Source organism: Mus pahari, unplaced genomic scaffold (genome assembly GCF_900095145.1).
Source record: "Mus pahari unplaced genomic scaffold, PAHARI_EIJ_v1.1 scaffold_12130_1, whole genome shotgun sequence".
Lineage (NCBI taxonomy): Eukaryota > Metazoa > Chordata > Mammalia > Rodentia > Muridae > Mus > Mus pahari.
This window is the reverse complement of record NW_018392689.1, coordinates 1-21,037: the sequence shown is the minus strand read 5'-3', so window position 1 is coordinate 21,037 and position 21,037 is coordinate 1. Positions and strand designations below refer to the sequence as shown.

Genomic DNA, 21,037 nt, shown 5'->3' with positions numbered 1-21,037 from the left:
CAGAAAATTGGACATAATACTACCAGAGGATCCAGCACTAACTCTTCTGGACATATACCCAGAAGATCCTCCAACTGCTAATAAGGACACATGCTCCACTATGTTCATAGCAGCCTTATTTATAATAGCCAGAACCTGGAAAGAACCCAGATGTCCCTCAATAGAGGAATGGATACAGAAANAGAGGAATGGATACAGAAACTGTGGTACATTTACACAATGGAGTACTATTCAGCTATTAAAAACAAGGAATTTATGAAGTTCTTGGGCAAGTGGATGTATCTGGAGGATATCATCCTTAGTGAGGTAAGCCAATCACAAAAGAAGTCACTAGATATGCACTCACTCATAAGTGGATATTAGCCCAGAAATGTAGAATACCCAAGATACATAGACCATCATGTGGATACTTCATTCCTCCTTAGAATAAGGAACAAAGAACCCATGAAAGGATATAAGGACAGAGACAATATTTAGAGCTAAGATGAAAGGATGGACTATCCAGAGACTACCCCATCCTGGGATCCATCCCATAATCCACCACCAAAAACAGATACTAATGCACATGCCAGCAAGATTCTGCTGAAAGGACCCTAATATAGCAACCTCTTGTGAGGCTATACCAGTGCCTGGCAAACACAGAAGTGGATACTCACAGTCAGCTATTGGATGGAGCACAAGATCCCCAATGGAGGAGCTAGAGAAAGTACCCAATGAGCTTAATGGGGAAGCAAACCTGTTTGTGGAACAACATGAACTAAACAGTACCCCCAGAGCTCATGTCTCTAGCTGCATATGTAGCAGAAGATGGCCTAATTGACCATCATCGGGAAGAGAGGCACTTGGTCTTGCAAACTTTATATGACTGAGCACAGGAAAAGGTCAGGGACAAGAAGTGGGAGTGGGTGGGCATAGCATTTGAAATGTAAATAAAGAGAATATCAAATAAAAAAAGGAATAACAGCCAATATCAATTAAATGGAGAGATAGTTGCAATCCCACTAAAATCAGGGACAAGACAAGGATGCTCACTCTCCCCATATCTTTTCTATATATTACATGACGTCCTAACTAGAGCAATAAGAAAAGAAAAGGAGGTGAAGGGAACAAAAATGGCAAAGAAGAAGTCAAGGTACCACTCTTTGCTCATGATATGATACTACACATAAGGGATTCCAAAAACTCTACCACTGAACTTCTATACCTGATAAACAACTTCATCATTGTGGCTGGATATAAAATTAACTCAAACAAATCAGTTGCCTTCTTTATACAATGAAAACCAGCTGAAAAAGAAAATAAGGAAACAAAACCCTCCATAACACTCAAAAATATTATAAAGTATCCACAGAAAAGAAGATTCCCTGGGTACCACCGCAACTTGGGAAATCTAGTCATAAGAGAACTAAGCATTTTTCCCATTGATGCCCAATCAGTAAGTTCCATTAGTAGATCGTGATCCAATGGAAGTCAATAGAATCAGAGACAGCCCCTGCTACCATGTGAAGAGACACAGTTGAAGACTTAGCTGCACATCTGCTACAAATGTGGGTGAACCTAGGTACAGCCACTGAATGCTCCTTGTTTGGTGTTTCAGTCTCTGTAAACTGCCTGCTCAGTTGATTATGTATATCTTTTTCTGGTTTCCTTTACTCTACTGACTCCTTTCATTCTATCTTTCACTCTGTCTTAGACTCTCAAAGCTCCACATGATATTTAGATATGGCTTTCAGCAACTGGTTCTGGGCACTGCTGGATGAAACCTGTCAGGAGACAATTGTGCTACATTCCTGTCTGCAAGCACATCAGAGTATCATTAATAGTGTCAGGAGTTGGCTCTCACCCCTGGAATTGACCTCATGTTGGGAGAGTCGTTGGTTGACTGTTCTCAGTCTCTGCTCTATCTTCATCCCTGTGCATCTTTTAGGGAGTGCAAACTTGGGGTTGAAAATTTTGTAGGTGTGTTGATATCCTTCTTCAACTAAAAGTCCTGACTAGCTACAGGAGGTAATCACTTTGGTGTCTTTATGTCATGCTGGTAGAAATATCTTTTAGGGTCAATCCTATATATTCTCTATAGCCTTATCTATCCTAGGTCTACATCTAGTGTCAAAGATGCCACCTCTAATTTATATTCTCAAACCCAGCCCTCTCCAGCTCCTCCTTCCCCCTCTACCCTTTTGGTCACCCTGAATCACATCTTAACTCATTCACTTAACAAGTTCCCTCTATGTTTCTAATTTTGGAATATATTCTTCTATTTGGAATATGTTCTTCTATGATTTTGCTGAAAATATTTTTTATGCCATTGAGCTAGAATTCTTGTTTTTCTGCTATTCATAAACATCATAGGTTTGTTCTTTTCATACTGTTCCTGATTTCCTCAATGATTTCTTACAAATATTATAGATGACATATTTCTGGAAAGAGGTTCTTCATACTTTTATCCTGTTTAATTTATGATTAAATCAATTATTTAGATTCTGCATTCTATTTCTGGTTATTAAAATTATGATGCTTTGTAGACATTGTTTTCTATCCTAGATTTTCAAACACTTATAGAATTCTCTCAATTTTAGTTTTCTTTTTTTTTTATTTGCATTCTATGGTCATGCATTTTTATTGCTTTTTTCAATTCTTTACTTTTTGGTTTTCTTTAAAAGATTTATTCATTTCTTTCTGTTTTTGTTTGTCATTATTTCTATTTCTTTGATGGTATATGTATTTATTACTCTTTTTCCCCTTTGGGCATCTTTTATCTTCATAATCTGGCTGTAAGGTCTTTTTTGTGTGTGCTTTAAATGTGATACAATATGCAGATACTATAGGAAAAAATAGCTGGCCACAAGCAATGACTTATTATCTTAGATGATTTGGTTGTGTTTTCACACTGCTGTGGAGGCACCTCAGTTTGTAGTTATAATAAGCCTAGGTGAAAAATTTGAACCTCGGGTTCTTTTGGTTTCTGTTTTTGTTTTTGAATTTTTGATAGGTATTTGATTTCAACCTTTTGTTTTCTTTCTGGTCTTCTGATTGGTGTGGTTTGTTGTTGCTCAGGGGATCTCCATTCTAGTTCAAGGCTTGAATTCTTTTGTCATGGCTTCATGTACAGCATGGTTTCTTCACCCAAGCTAAGAACTTGGAAATGGTGATACAGAGATGGAGCTGTTTGGTTGATGGGAACACTGAGAATATAGAGTAGGAACATGGGCAGGGTTCCTATCTTGATTTCTGGTGCCCTGTTCATTTTCTGGGAAATCAGAGAATCTCTTCCAATTTCATATGGCTTACATACAGTGATGTTAAATAGAGAGTATTAGAGATAATATTAGTAGGTAGAGAAACAGCTAGTTTGGTCCATGGCAGGAATGCTGGCAGCCACTGTGGTCTCTTGTAGCACATGTATCTGTGTCACTGCTGGAGGCTTAGATACTGTGAAGAGAAGGTAAGTGAATAGGGATAAGTTGCTTGACCACCTACTGAGTAAAAGTGTAGGGGAGTTAGACATGCAAATCTGAACTTATGGTTAATTACTTGGTCCCTTGTTTCAAACATGTAGATTTGTGTTAGTTTGTCACTGGTACTCTATGTTGTAAGTAGTCATTTCTTCACATTCCATAATGTTTTCCCACTGTTCAAAACATATGTGGTAACCGTAAATACTTCCAGACAGGTAATTACTACAAAAAATTGGAAATTAAAAGTTCAAAATCTCTACCAAATGTCTCACAATTTTTCCAAGATGCAACATGGGTTTGTGTTTCAGTACTGGTAATTACTACATGTCAAGTGTACTTCGTACAATGGGTGCCGCAAATATTTGCAAGTATTTAGTTATATTTACCTTTCATTTTTCTATTCAATCAATCAAACCCAATCCTAAAACCTCTTTGCCATCTTAGTTAGAAAATATCATGAATAGCCTCCATTCTCTTCCACTGGTCCTGTAGGCAGTAGAATATTTAATTTAAGTCTGCACCTTTTACCTTCTCTCTCTCTCTCTCTCTCTCTCTCTCTCTCTCTCTCTCTCTCTCTCTCTCTGTCTCTCTCCTTTTTTTTTTTACTAATTGCTTTATTATACCTTTAATTTCAGGAGACATTCTTGAGAACCACCAGGCCAGTCTAGGCAAAGAAACATAAAAATTCATTAGAGTTGTTCACTTCTCCTTCACCTCCTTCAAAAATAAACCTTAGATCCTGTATACAGCACTGTGGCATATAACCAAACATAGCCATATATCTTAAAGTTTCTGGTGGATGATGCAGTTCTTTCTGTCCAATATTTCTTTGCCACATGCTTTTCTTTATCTCATCCAACTGTAAAAAAGAAAAACAAAATAAAACAAACAAAACAAAACATATATACAACCCTCCATGCTTCAGGCACCCTAGCACACTCAGGACCTTTAGAATCACTGGTGAGTGGAATGCAAAATCAGTTCCAAAAACCCAGAGGGTCTTGGGCTAGCAGCAACAGGGTAAAAGGACAAAGGAAGGCTGTAGCACAACAAGACTATTGGGATCACTGAGACCCGTCTACCCAGGTGAGCAGGTGGGCAGCAGAAGCAACAGAGCTTTTTGGACAGTGTCCCTTCAGGCTTTCATCCTCTGCCATTAGGAGACAGAACTGAGACCCAGATGCCTTGACACCTTCCCTGGCAAAGGAGAGTTAGCCTCCGGGGAGGGCTCTGACTCCAGGAATCTGGAGGGAGATCTGAGCTCTAGACTTCTGTGCACCTTCCCTACAAGAGGAGAGCTTGCCTGCGGAGAGTGTTCTGACCACTGGGACACTGGAGAGAGCTGGTCTCTCAGGAGTGCTGACAGAGGCTAAAGAACCACAGGAGAAACAAGCTCCAGACAGAGACATCTAGAACATCTAACACCAGAGATTACCAGATGGAGAAAGGCAAATGAAAGAATCTTACTTACATAAACCAAGACCACTCGACATAATCAGAACCCAGAATGGAAAACACTGAGAGTCCTGGATAACCCAGGTCAGCAGATATGAAAGATGCAGATCTAAAATCATATCTCATGATGCTGGTAAAATATTTTCAGAAAAGCATTAATAACTCACTTAAAGAAATATAGGATAACCCTGGTAAATAGGTAGAAGCCATTAAAGAGCATACACAAAAATCCCTCAAGGAATTAGAGGAAAATACTGCTAAACAGGTAGAAGACTTTAAAGAGGAAACACAAAAATCCCTTAAAGAATTCCAGGAAAACACAACCAAACAGGCTGATGGAATTGAACAAAACCATCCAAGATCTAAAAATAAAAGTAGAAACCATGAAGACACCCAAAGAGAGACAACTTTGGAGATAGAAACCCTAGGAAAGAAATCAGGTTCCAGAGATGTGAGCATCAGAAACAGAATATAAGAGATGGAAGAGATAATCTCAGGAGCAGGAGATTCCATAGAGAACATGGACACAACAATCAAAGAAAATGCTAAATGCAAAAATATCTTAACCCAAAACATCCAGGAAATCCAGGACACAATGAAAAGACCAAACCTAAGGATAATAGTTATAGATGAGAATGAAGATTTTCAAATTAAAGGGCAAGGAAATATCATGAAATATCTTATAGAAGAAAAATTCCCTAACCTAAAGAAAGAGAAGCCCATGAACATAGAAGAAACCTATAGAATTCAAAATAGACTGAACCAGAAAATAAATTTCTTCTGATATATAATAAGATGAACAACAAATGCAACAAGTAAAGATAGAAAATTAAAAGCAGTAAGGGAAAATGGTCAAGTAACATATAAAGACAGACCTATTCAAATTACACCAGAATTCTCACCAGAGATTATGAAAGCCAGAAGATATTGTACAAATGTTATACAGTCCGAAAGAGAACATAAATCCGGCCCAGGCTACTATAAGCAGCAAAATTCTCAATTACCATAGATGGAGAAAAAGTATTCCATAACAAAACAAAATTCACACAATATCTTTCCACAAATCCAGCCCTTCAGAGCATAACAATGGTAAAACACCAACACAAGGAAGGAAACTATGACCTAGAAAAAGCAAGGAAGTAATCCTTCAACAAGCCTAAAATAAGAGAGTCACAAGAACAGAATTCAAACTCTAACATCAAAAATGAGAAGAAGCAACAATTACTTTTTCGTAATATCTCTTTATATCAATGGACTCCATTCCCAAATAAAAATACAGAGTCTAACAGACTGGCGACACAAACAGGACCCAACTTTTTGCTGCTTACAGGAAACCCATGTCAGGGAAAAAGACAGACACTACCTCAGATTAAAGGGCTGGGAAACAATTTTCCAAGCAAATTGTCTGAATTCTAATACCAAATAAAATCGACTTCCCACCCAAAGTTATGGAAAAAACAACAAGCAAGGCAAAATCTTCCAAGATGAACTCTCAATTCTGAATATCTATGCTCCAAATGCAAGAACATCCGCATTCAGTAAAGAATCTATAGTAAATTTAAAAGCACATATTGCACCTCACACAATAATAGTGGGAGACTTCAATACCCCACTCTCATCAACTGACAGGTCCTGGGAACAGAGACTAAACAGAGACACGTTGAAACTAACAGAAGTTATGAAAAAATGAATTTAACTGATATCTACAGAACATTTTACCCTAAAACAAGAGGATATACATTCTTTTAAGCACCTCATGGCACCTTCTCCAAAATTGACCATATAATTTGTCAAAAAACAGGCCTCAAAGGATACAAAAATATTGAGATTATCCCATGCATCCTATCAGATCACCATGGACTAAAGCTGATCTTCAACAACACCATAAATAATAGAAATCCAACATTCACTTGGAAGTTGAGGAACACTCTACTCAATTATACCTTGGTCAAGGAAGAAATAAAGAAATTAAAGACTTTTTAGAGTTTAATGAAAATGAAGCCACAACATTCCCAAACTTTTGGGACACAATCAAACATTCCTACGAGGAAAACTGATAGCTCTGAGGGCCTCCAAAAAGAAACTAGAGAGAGCATATACTAGCAGCTTTACAACACACCGAAAACTCTAGAACAAAATTAAGCAAATTCACCCAAGAGGAGAAGATGACAAGAAATAATCAAACTCAGGGGTGAAATCAACCAAGTGGAAACACAAAGAACTAAAAGAAGAATCAACCAAACCAGGAGCTGGTTCTTTGAGAAAATCAACAAGATAGATAAACCCTTAGACAGACTCACTAGAGGTTACAGGCACAGCATCCAAATTAAAAAAAATTAGATATGAAAAGGAGACATAACTACAGATCCTGAGGAAATCCAAAATACCATCAGATACTACTACTAATATCGAGAATTGACAAATGGGACCACATAAAATTGCAAAGCTTCTATAAGGCAAAAGATACTGTCAATAAGACAAAACGGTTACCAACAGATTGGGAAAGGATCTTTTCCAATCCTAAATCCAATAGAGGATTAATATCCAATATATATAAAGAATTCAAGAAGATGGACTCCAGAAAATCATATATTCCTATTACAAATGGGGTACAGAGCTAAACAAAGAATCGTCAGATGAGGAATAATGAATGGCTGAGAAGCACCTGAAAAAATGTTCAATATCCTTAATTATCAGTGAAATGCAAATCAAAACAACCCTGAGATTCCACCTCACACCAGTCAGAATGGCTAAGGTCAAAAATTCAGGTGACAGCAGATGCTGGCAAAGATGTGGAGACAGAATGACACTCCTCCATTTTTATTGGGATTGGAAGCTGGTTCAACCACTCTGGAAATCAGTCTGGCAGTTCCTCAGAAAATTGGACATAGTACTACCTGAAGATCCAGCAATTATTCTACGGGGCATGTACCCAGAAGATGTTCCAACTTGTAATAAGGACACATGCTCCACTATGTTCATAGCAACCTTATTTATAATAGCCAGTAGCTGGACAGAATCGAGATGTCCCTCAACAGAGGAATGGATACAGAAAATGTGATACATTTACACAATTATGTACTAATCAGCAATTAAAAACAATGAATTCATAAAATTCTTAGGCAAATGGATGCATCTGAAGGATATCATCCTGATTGAGGTAACCCCATCACAAAAGAACACACATGGTGAGTATCATTGAGTAGGCACTCAATGATAAGCAAATATTAGCCCAGAAACTTTGAATATCCAAGATACAATTTGCAAAACACATGAAACTCAAGAAGAAGGAAGACCAAAGTGTGGATACTTTGTTCCTTCTTAGAATGGGGAGCAAAATACTTATGGTAGTACTTCCAGAGACAAAGTTCGGAGCTAAGACCATCCAGTAACTGCCCCACCTGGGGATCCATCCCATATACAACCACCAAACCCAGACTCTAGGGCATATGCCAGAAAGATTTTGCTGACAGGACACTGACATAGCTCTCTCTTGTGAGTTTATGCCAATGCCTGGCAAATAAAAAAGTAGATGCTTACAGTCATCTATTGGATGAAACACAGGGCCCCTAATGAAGGAGCNNGAGAAAGTACCCAAGGAGCTAAAGGGTTCTGCAACCCTATAGGAAGAACAATGATATGACCTAACCAGTACCCCTCAGAGCTGTTTTTCTAGTTGCATATGTAGTAGAGGATGGCCTAGTCAGCCATCAATGGGAGGAGAGTCCCTTGTTATTGGGAAGATCATATGCCCCATTACAGGGAAAGGCCAGGGCAAGGAAGCAGGAATGGGTTGGTTGGGGTGCAGAGCAGGCAGAGTGTATAGGGTGATTTGTGGATAGCATTTAAAATGTAAATGAAGAAAATATATACTAAAAACCAAAAAGAAAAAATACCTAACCCCCCTCCAAAAAAAAACAACAAACAAAACAAAACAAAATAAAACAAAACAACAAGAACACCAAGGTTAGCAAAAAATACTACTAGAATTGCATATATACACTCAGCATTGATAGTGGTACACTTCAGTACTCATTTTCCTCTACTAATCATGTCCTGCAGAAAAATTTTAAACAGAGTAATATTGGAGTTATCAAATTTTGTAAATCAAACAACTGTAACAGGCATTTATATTGTATTTTTCCTGAATGTACATACTAATCATTGATCTTTGCTCTTTATAAAAAAAATCCAAACTTAACCAAATATTCATTTGGACATAGAATAATTTCACAAAAACATCTAGAATAAAAAATTTCAACCAAAAAGAGCAAACAGTAATTCATAGTTGAACTGTAGGATTAAAACAATAAAATAAAAATAAAGAGATAATACAAAGTCATAAGACATACAAGGAAATTGAAAAAAATCACTGCGTTCAGTCAACATCAACCACAGAACGAATACAAACTCATGGAAACTGAATAATTCTCTACCAAAAAATATGAATCAACATAGACATAAAGAAATAAAAAACATTTTTAGCATTCGATGAAAATGATTACACAGCATATACAAAAGGAATGGTCACAGTGATAGTCATTGAAAAATGGCATGTTCAACAGACTGGTAGTTGCATATGCCTTTTATCTCTGTATGTGGGAGGCAAACAGGAGGATATACATAAATTTGAGGTTAGCCTTATGTACAGAACTGGTTCCAGAAAAGCCAAGGCTACACAAAGAAATCCCATTTTATTAAACAAAGAAAGTTGATGGGGGAAAGGTCATAGGGCATAAAACTATGGAGTGACTTCACAGTATTTATTCAAGAATATATGGTAAGCTTCTAGAATAATAAGAAATAATCACACTCAGGAAGGAATACACAGAATGTCATAATCAAAGAGTGGGATAAAATCATCAAAATATCACTAAGTGATTAATACAAAGAGTGTTAATTAATGAAAATATATCAACATGATCAAGAAGTATAAGAAATCACTGAAAAGTGGAGAGAATATATTCAATTAACAAATTAGGAATGAAGATGGGGGCTTAATAATGGAAATACAGAAAATCTAGATAATCATAATGGCTTACTTTAAAATCTTATACTCCCCCATATATAAAATCTGAACTGTATGGGTAATTTCATCCATACCTACCACTTTCTAAGGTTAAAGAAGATCAGAGTAATAACTTACACACCAGAATTCTAACCAACAGTGAAATAGAAGAATTCACAAAAATACTCCCAACTCCTGCCAAAAAGTAAGACCTAAATAAATTTAGGTCAGTGTTCTTTGAGACAATCCAAGATATAACTCCATTAACAACTCAGACAATGATCAAAGTATCCAATTTCTCTCCTCTTTGAAAAGAGAAATGGAAAAATTGCAGTCTGCTTTGCCTTTGTCAACATGATTCCAGTGAGCATGAATTTATTCATGTCAAGAGCTGAAGTCTATTACAACCAAATCATGTCATAATCTGCAAATGTTGTCATCATTTATGGTGACAAAGGTAGTACTTTAGCTGTGAGTTTCAGAATGTGGGAATCCCTAGGTATACAGAGACTGTGGGTCTCCACCTCACAGTGGGATGTCAGTCCTAGTATGAAAGACTTTATGGTTGGTGAAGAATATGGGACTTTTGCTTTTTGAACAGCACCATAGTGAGATTTCTGGTTTTAAAAATTGTGTCCAGACATTGAACACTCTCAAATGTCCAGATGACTATCTGGTAGAGAAGGAATGGATTCACTTTAACTGTGAGATCTCAGCCTCTAAATGAAAGACACTGAAGAACTGCTCATCCAATCACTCACAGTAATGGTCAATGGTGCATACTTTTGACATGGCCTTTACTGAAGAGAGTTATGATATATACAGTGCTGCGTATGCTTTTGCCCATGCACTCCATCAGTTGACTTCTCAAAAGTTTGATAATCTGCCCGAGGACAATGGAAAAGAACACAATTATAACTGCAAGGAGGTATGGTTTCTACTATTTGAAGATATTTAGTGTTATTAATGATATAGTTTTAAGAGACTATAAATGCCCAAACCAAGTGTGCTAGAAAATGTTTTTAAAAATACAAATAATTTTCATTGAGCAAGTCACTCTTAGTATAAAACTATAAAGTTAAGGGAATAGACTAGAAGGCATAATCTGTCCATGTATATCTGTGATTTTGTTACAAATCACCCGAATATCATTATATCTTCTAATACTGAAAACATACTGAGCCCATCCTCATGAGTCCACTCAATGATGACTCATTGTTCACTAATTCCCAAGTACATTGTAATCATTGTAGGGTATTGTTTTAACTACACATCCAAACTCATTTTGTCCCCACTCTAGGATAGTGGTATTAATTGGTACACTAAAAGTACTTACAGAGAAAATCATGTTAGAATTCAATTCACTTAATGTGTGTGTGGTGATGTGAGTGAATGTATATTTCTCACTGCTTATTTGTATGTTTCTCTGTTTCTGTATATCTAACTGTATATCTATATGTGTCTACTAGTAGATATAGATGACAAATATAGAGATAGATATATACATATATAGAGACTGACAGAGAAAGACACAGAGAGAGAAACAGAGAGAGACACATTATTTACACACATTTTTTGCCAATCTGCCTATGTATCTGTCTATGGCAGTTAACATAACATTGTCTGTCTCCATTTCTCTTTGTATGGTGGATTTTTGTCAGAATGTATATTCCTGTATATAATTATCAATGCTTATGTCTGCATATGTCTGGGTTTTCTGTTTTTCTGTATGTTTTGTCCCTTTTTTGTCTGTCTGTGCATGAGATCATAAATTTTACTGTGTGTTAATGTTGCTATGTGTGTATGTCAATACATGTCTATGTGAACCTATGAATATTCCTCAGTAATTGGGTTTCTGTGTGTCTGTAACTGAGTACATGTTTTGAATGTATCTGTGTCTGTGGATGTTTTTCATGCATATTCTGAATCTGTGTGTAGTCTGTTTTTATACCTGTGTTTGGACATGTAAATGTTTGTTTGTGTAAATATGTATTTACATGTGCTATGTGTGTATCTCTGTTGGGATGCAATCTCTCCATTTTATTTATTTTTTTGATATAAATTCTTTATTATTATTATTATTAATAATATTATTATTATTTTCTTTATTTACATTTCAAATGCTATCCAGAAAGTTCCCTATACCTTCCCCCTACCCACCCACTCCCACTTCTTGGCCCTAGCATTCCTTCGTGCTGGGTCATATAAAGTTTGCAAGACCAAGGGGCCTCTCTTCCCAATGATGGCTGATTAGTCCATCTTCTGCTATATATGCAGCTAGAGACATGAGCTCAGGGGATACTGGTTAGTTCATATTGTTGTTCCACCTACAGGGTTGCAGCCCCCTTTAGCTCCTTGGTTACTTTCTCTAGTTCCTCCATTGGGGGCACTGTGTTCCATCCAATAGCTGACTGTGAGCATCCACTTCTGTGTTTGCTAGGCACTGGCATAGCCTCAGAAGAGGCCGCTACATCAGGGTACCTTCAGCAGAATCTTGCTGGCATGTGCATTAGTATCTGGGTTTGGTGGCTGATGATGGGATGGACTCCGGGATAGGGTAGTCTCTGGATAGTCCATCCTTTCATCTTAGCTCTAAATTTTGTCTCTATACATATATCCTTTTATGGCTATTTTGTTCCTTATTCTAAGGAGGAATGAAGTATCAACAAGATGGTCATCCTTCTTGGTTTTGCAAAATGTATCTTGGGTATTCTAAGTTTCTGGGCTAATATCTGCTTATCAGTGAGTGCATATCTAGTGACTTCTTTTGTGATTGGGCTACCTCACTAAGGGTGATATCCTCCAGATACATCCATTTGCCAATAATTTCATAAATTCATTGTTTTTAATAGCAGAGTAGTACTCCATTGTGCAAATGTACCACATTTTCAGTATCCATTCCTCTATTGAGGGACATCTGGGTTCTTTCCAGCTTCTGGCTATTATAAATAAGGCTGTTATGAACATAGTGGAGCATGTGTCCTTATTACCAGTTAGAAGATCTTCGGGGTATATGTCCAGAAGAGGTAGTGCTGTATCCTCCAGTAGTACTATGTCCAATGTTCTGAGGAACTGCCAAACTGATTTCCAGAGTGGTTGTACAAGCTTGCAATCCAACCAGCAATGGAGGAGTGTTCCTCTTTCCCTACAACCTTGCCAGCATCTGCTGTCACCTGAATTTTTAATCTTAGCCATTCTGACTGGAGTGAGATGGAATCTCAGGATTGTTTTGATTTGCATTTCCCTGATGACTAAGGATGCTGAACATCATCCTTAGTGTTTCTCAGGAATTCGGTATTCCTCAGTTGAGAAAACTTTGTTTAGCTCTGTAGCCCTTTTTTAAATAGGCTTATTTAAATTTCTGCAGTCCAGCTTCTTGTCCTCTTTGTATATATTGGANATTAGTCCTCTATCAGATTTAGGATTGGTAAAAATCCTTTCCCAATCTTTTGGTGGCCTTTTTGTCTTGTTGACAGTGTCTTTTGCCTTACAGAAGCTTCGCAGTTTTATGAGGTCCCATTTGTCAATTTTTGATTTTACAGCACAAGCCATTGGTGTTCTGTTTAGAAATTGTTTCCCTGTGCCCATCTCTTCAAGGCTTTTCCCCACTTTCTCCTCTATCAATTTCACTGTCTCTGGTTTTATGTGGAGGTATTTGATCCACCTAGACTTGAGCTTTGTATAAGGAGATAAGAATAGATCAATTCTCATTCTTCTACATGATAGCCGCCAGTTGTGACAGCACCATTTGTTGAAAATTCTGTCTTTTTTCCACAGGATGGTTTCAGTTCCCTTGTCAAAAATCAAGTGACCATAGGTGTGTGGATTCATTTCTCGATCTTCAGTTCTATTCCATTGATATACATGTCTGTTGCTGTACCAGTACCATGCAGTTTTTATCACAATTGCTCTGAAGTACAGCTTAAGGTCAGGGATGGTGATTCCACCAGAGGTTCTTTTATTGTTGAGAATGGTTTTTGCTATTCTAGTTATTTTATTATTCCAGATGAATTTGCAAGTCGCCCTTTCTAACTCTGTGTAGAATTGGGTTGGAATTTTGATGGGGATTGCATTGAATCTGTAAGTCTCTCTGTTTTATGTGTCTATATATTTCATATTGTAAATATTGTTGATGTCTACACGTATGATTGTGCTTGATTAATAATCTCTTAGAGAACTAAAATAATTGCAACACTATAATTTTGTTTATCCCTTGGCTTTCACTGAAATTTTCCCCAGCATATTGCTAATAAAGTTACCTTTAAGATGAAGTAAGAATGTGTTTTCTTACTTTAAGGAAGACAATAGTATGCTGACCCTCGTTCAGCTTTATTCCTTTCTGAGTATGACCCAGTTAACTGATCCTTTTGGGGACAGAGTGAATATGAACCAAAGAGACAACCTCAGGAACCATACAACATTTTCTACATTTGGAATTACCCACAGGGCCTTGGACTTAGAGTTAAAATAGGGATGTTTAGTCCCTATTTTCCAAATGGTAAACAGCTACATTTATCTGAAGTCATGATAAAGTGGGCAAAAGGAAGTACACAGGTGGGTTCATCCTTATTGTACTAATTTAAATTTAACTTTCAAGTGTGTGCTTCTAAACGTCCTTAAATCTGGTGGAGTGAAATTGATTGCCATGTGCAAGACTAATTTCTACCATGCTATACAATGTTTATTTTTTCATGTTTTATAAAACATTTTAGTAATTCATTGAGGATTTCCAACATGAATACAATGTAGTTTCATATCTTTAATAATAAATTAACTGTTTTAGAAAACAGTTTATATTATTTCCAGTACAGTGAGAAATAAGCTACTAGTCCAATTATTACTATGACAGAGTAAGTTCCATTCTTATTATAAATCCTTTTTATGGGTGTTTAAAGGCATAGGTTCTTTGTACAGAGGAAATACACCATAACCAAGTCACCAATTTTTATTATACTATTTTCAAGCGTGTTTAACAACTAGTTCTAAATTTCCTACACCATTACATAATCATGCATTAATATTTTTGACAAATTTAGATATCCATAAGAAATATACCTTGTCTTTTTCTGTGTTGGTATGGTTGTTTTGTCTGCATGTATATCTGTGCAACACCTGCATGTGAAGTATATATGGAAAGCAGAGGAATCATTCAAACTTCAGAGCATTTGCAAGAGCTTCTTGCCACACCATGGGTGCTGGAAATTAAACATGGGTCTTACTCCTGAGTAACAATTGTTCTTGAGAATTTTGTCACATCTACAGCCCTGAATCATATGTAAGACAAAATGCTCACTAAAGAAAACTTGTCTGGTCCCATCCATTTTTGCATACATGATCAAAAGAAAGAAGTCAGTGCAAGTTGCATGCTGTATATGAGGAGAAATTGGTAGTGGTAAAAATTAATTTTTGAGAAAATTTGAATATTAATATCTCATATGCATGTTAGTTATAACATAGGTATGAATCTCATGTGATTAGTTTTAATGTGCTATATTCAAACTGCCTAGTTTAATTTGAATATCTCCTGTTGCTCTGGTAGTATGAAATTTCAAGTTACTATTCTTCCTCAATGTGATTAAGAATTCCATTCTTAGGAAAAAGGACATAGGAGCTGAAAATGAAGTTATGGAATTGAGTATCAATTTACAGGATAGAACTGAAATCTCATTTGTTTTCTATCTAGACCTCAATCAGATGTATGTGTGTGTATATATGTGTTCATCATGAAGGTTTTTATTTTTTCTGGTATTATAAGGAATAAACTCACTGGTTATCACAACTGGATTGGAAATTATATATCTTAATTTTGAAAAGACATAATAATTTTTATTCTCCTCATTTAAGAATGCAAATTGTGTGCTAAAATCCCCGAAACAAAAAAAAGTAAGTAAAAAAAGATGGCACAAGGTGAAACTGTTATATACCTATGACAATGGGAAATAGAATTGATATCATGGTGAATAGGGTTTTGCAATGAAAGGAGTGGGGTGGAAATGAGAAGAGAAGGGAATGAATGATAAGGTGAGTGTAGAATATCACACAGGATATTTGGTGAGATTATTAATATGGGCTGGCATGTATGATTCAAGTTAGAGAGCTAAGAAAATAGAAACTCTTAGAAATAAATGAGGGTGACTTTAGTTAATTCTCCTAGCAAAGGGAGATAGGGCGCCTGTAATGTCCCTCTCCAAGAACCAGGCAAGTTTTCCAGGGTGAGGCGTTAGACAACATACAATCCACAAAACCTTTGACCTACACTTTATCATGTCTAATGATGTGTTTGAGTAAAAAGGAACAAAGGATAATTGGATAGATAACCAATGACTGGTCCAGATTGAGAGACATTCCATAGGAAAAAGCTTACCCCTGATACTGGCAATAATACTCTGTTATACTTGAAAGTGAAAGCCTAAAATGTTCTTGATGAGAGAGGCATCACTGAGGTACTGAAGGAAGCAGATGCAGAAATCCAAACCCAAATAATTGATTGAGCTTAGGGAATCCTGAACAAGAGGGGAAGAGAGGAAAGAAGGCTTGTGGGAGCAAGACAGATAAAGGAAACCACAGGAAAGCCTACATAATCAAAGAACCTGCCATAAGGGCTCACAGAGATTGAGCCTAGTACCATGAATAATGCATGGAACTGACCTAGGCATTCTAAACCTTTGTAACCATTGTGCAGTGTGGTCTTTTCAAGGGATTCCTAAGAGCAGTACTATGGTTTGTATCTTACTGTGCTGCGTTTTTGTTTTGTTTTGTTTTGGTTTGGTTTGGTTTGGTTTGGTTTGGTTTGGTTTGTTTTGGTTTGGTTTGGTTTGGTTTGGTTTGGTTTGGTTTGGTTTTTTGAGACAGGGTTTCTCTGTACAGCCCTGGCTGTCCTGGAACTCACTCTGTAGACCAGGCTGATCTCGAACTCGGAAATCCACCTGCCTCTGCCTCCAGAGTGCTGGTATTAAAGGCGTGTGCCCCCATGCCTGGCTGCTGCCTTTTTAAAAGATACTTTACCAATATTGGTTTGCTTCTCTTGACCCCAATAAGAAACATGAATCTGTGCATAATTGTTGTGCAATATGAGATGCCAAAGCATGTTACTATGGTGTGGAGGGCAATCACCTTTTCTAAAGAAAGAAGGAGAGGGAAGAATAGGAGAAGGAATGGGAGTAGAAGAAGGTGTGTAAATGGTTATCAGTATGTAAAGGAAAAGATTGAATGAATGAATGAATGAATGAATGAGCAAGCTACATTTAAAAATGGTTGAAGCTGGTGGAACCTGCTCTTACCAAAAAAGAGACATTCTATGACCAAGGGTTCTCTCCTGTGCTTTCAAATATGCTCCTTTTTCCACAATAAAATTTAAGTAAAATTTGTCCAGGACTATTTTATTTCAAAAGCTGAGTATTTGCTATTTCAAACTGTGCTATTTATATGTTTCTACTATACAAATGTCTACTTTTCCTACATTATTTTGGATATGTACAGCTGCAGTAGAGTTGATATACAGTAGATACCTATAGTGGATTCTTCTCTGTCTTGTTCCCATTGGTTTAAATTTGATCTTTTAATCATTCATTCTTGTTCACCTATGACTTTTTTTTTTATTGTTTTATCCTTGTCAAACTCCGAATTTCCTATTTCTTAAGGCTTTTTCTTCAATCCTCAATTTGGAGCATGCCTTATGTGAGACTATTGATTGGCATATTTATATGTTTTTTCGATATATACATATATATATATATATATATATATATATATATATATATATACATATATATATATATATATATATATATATATATATATATATATATATATATGTTTGAAATTACTTCATTATTTTTAATTTATTGAAATCCTTTGCCATATTCACACTCAGTGTCTTATTGATTAAAGATTTCACAGTTTCATTGTATTCACACAGAGGTGAATGTTGGTGTTATTAAATAGTAACTACCTAAGCAAATCGAGGGGGAAAAGGTCAATTGGACTCATGGGTTACACTAAAGGGGAGAAAAGGCTGGATAAAACAACTGAAACAGAGTCACTCAAGGAACTCTGCCTACTGACTTGTTCTGCATGATTTCTAATGTGTCACTGCCTACAGACAACTCTGCTCCCAATAATCTTGACACTCACACCTCAATTGACAACTTAGTATATGCCTCACATACATGATGACAGACTAGTCAGATGGAGATAATTTTTCAATGATAATTCTCTGTGCCTATACACTATATTCTGTATTCAGGTGACAAGAATTAACTAGAATAATCACTTTGAAACCTCTGTAGAGTTCACAAAGGATGTTACCAGGTTTTGTCCTTGAATTTCAAGTAGTTAGGAAACAATTTAACTTTTCCTCATTTTTCCATTTATTTATATATGTCATCATAAAATTCACTAAGAAAGATCTGCTAACTTTGTTGGTGTGTATAAAATTAGTTTAATAATATCACATGTTAATATAATATAATTAAGAAAGGGGAAAATAAAACTCCTTTTAACAGCATATGTCTACTTTTCATTAGATGCCAAATTCTATGTACAGTGCTGATTGTGTTCCTGGATCCAGAAAATTCGAGATGGATGGAATGGCAGCATGCTGTTTTCATTGCAAACCCTGCCCTGAAAATGAAATTTCTAAAGAGACAAGTAAGTATTTCCTGCTGGAATAAGTTCTTCAAAAGGATTATCATTTTGCTCCAATATTGGAATGGTGAAGTAGTTAAAAATGAAAGTTTATAAACAAAATACATCTCTGTCCTAAGTTAGTCATAATATGAATACAATGATGTAGTATGTCCTTACTAAGGAGAAATGTAGAAATTGGCCTGCATCTTTGACACCTTGAAAGTTCATAGTAGATGGCATACTCTCAAATAAGAGTTTTGATGAGGAAACTTAAATGTACTCTACACAAGATCTTTTCTAGTAATTAATGCCCTAAAAGTTTATGTAGATCATTAATCTTTAAAGAATTTAATTATTTTGACTTGATGTACATGGTTTTACCTAAGGTCATGCTTACCCTGCATGTACATAGCACATAGAAGACAAAACACGGCACATGCTTATGGGCAAACAAATCCATGTCCTCTGAAGATGAATGAACAGGGAAAATGATAACTTTTCAAATTATAAGATATTCAAATGAGTATTTTCTTCCTACAAGGGATGTTTTGCATAATAAGGAACATTTTTTCAAAAGTTCAATGTGATTTGAAATTTAGAAAACTTAGTATCACTCTAGACACATGATATCAAAATATGAGGGGTCCTCTAATCTTTACTATTATACATCATGCCCATTTAAAAATTTCCACAATACCACACTAATATTGGTTTTTTTTTGTTTTGTATGAGTATTTATTAAACGCTTTGTGTGTATATATATATTATTTTTGACATTAATTCATGTTTTACACACTATGTTTTGTTCCCTCACTCCTGATCCACCCTCTGACTGTTCCACATCTGATACATTCTCGCCACCCCCATCTTATTTGGATATGCCCAAACCCCATCCCACATGACCACTAAACTTTCTGGGGAACCAAGTCTCTTGCTGTTTAGGGAAAAGGACTCAAACCTGTGGGCTAGAAGAAGGAATGGAAACAGGCAACCTCTAGAAATACGAGGTTGGTGGGACCTTCCAGAATGCACCAGAGACCTGAGAGTCTCTCAACTCAAAGGGAAGGAAGATGCCCAACACTAGGGAGAGGGAAATTATAGAACCCACCTCCAGCATGATGACAAGACACCAAGTGACCCATCTCTGACCCATATTTGTTCTTGTCTGAATGAATTACAGGGATGGAAATGAAGAGGGCCTGGGGAAAAGAATGTCCAGTGACAGACCCAAAGTGAAATCCAAGTCAAGGGGAGGTCTCAAGTGCTCACGATATTACTGAGGATATGGAGAACTCACAAAAAGCGACCTGTCATGACTGCCTTTCAAAAGACCCAACAAGCAGCTGAAAGAGTCAGATAGAGATGTTTGCATCCAACCAATGGACAGAAGCAGCTGACTCCTTATATTGAATTAGGGAAGGATGAAAGAAGCTGAGGAGAAGGACGATCTTGTAAGAGGACCGGCAGTCTCAATTAACTTGGACCCCTGAGATCTATCAAACACTATACCATCAAAGAGGCAGCATATACCAGCTGATATGGGACCCCCAAAATATGTACAGTAGAGGATTCCCAGGTCTGTGTTCATTCAGAAATGATGCACATTAATATTGTTTTGTCCTTAAAGGAACTAGCCACAGATTTCAAATGGCATTGGCACTAGCATAGTCCATGTTAGTTAAATAACTATTTAGTTATAATAAATTGAATACAAATGTCAGGCATGTAGTTTTTCTGGGCCATTTTGTGCCAACATATGTAATGGAAGTGAGATCATAAGAGGACTTTATTGCCAGTAAGATTGCATAGAACTTAAATCCTTTCCCACTATGTATAAGTTTATCCCCTGAACCCATCAACTAGTAGGAGGTCACTAACTCCTACCTGTTGCTTTGTGATATTTATACAGTTCTACATTGAATATACACATAAGTAATTCAATAAGGCTGTTGGGTGACATAGGACATTGGTACTGTCAACCAAATTCAAATATTCTCCTAAAGCAATACATTTTACTCACAGCCACACTAAATTCTTATCCCTTAAATAAAATAGTAACAGCTCTCCACAAATGCATTGTTCAATATAAAAGCCATCTAACCTTGAAAGTACATTACTTATCCTGTATTGTAATCATTCAATGACTCAGTGCAATGGCCATCACATTTTCTACACAAACAATGGTGGGAATTACAGAGCTTTTTACTTCAGAATAGGCTTCCTGCCTTTTTATAAAAAGTTCAAGGAATGTGGTATTACTGTAGTAAAAAGAGAACAAAATTAGAATGAATTTTAAATTATTATTGAATGTATAAAAATCAATATATTTGTATAAATTTCAAGTCTCACTATCGCCTTCATGCTTCCCAATATATATCTCTAATCATTCTCTAGTTACTGATACTTTATTTTTATTAGCTATTTACTTCATTTACATTTCAAATGCTATCTCCAAAGTCCCCTATAACCTCCCACCCCCCTGCTCCCC

The 21,037-nt window shown here is 36.4% G+C and overlaps 1 pseudogene; it reads left to right on the top strand.

Annotated features, from left to right (window-relative positions):
* Positions 1-3,359: 3,359 nt before the first annotated feature.
* On the top strand, positions 3,360-18,570 carry LOC110315134 (annotated as a pseudogene).
* Positions 18,571-21,037: the final 2,467 nt, after the last annotated feature.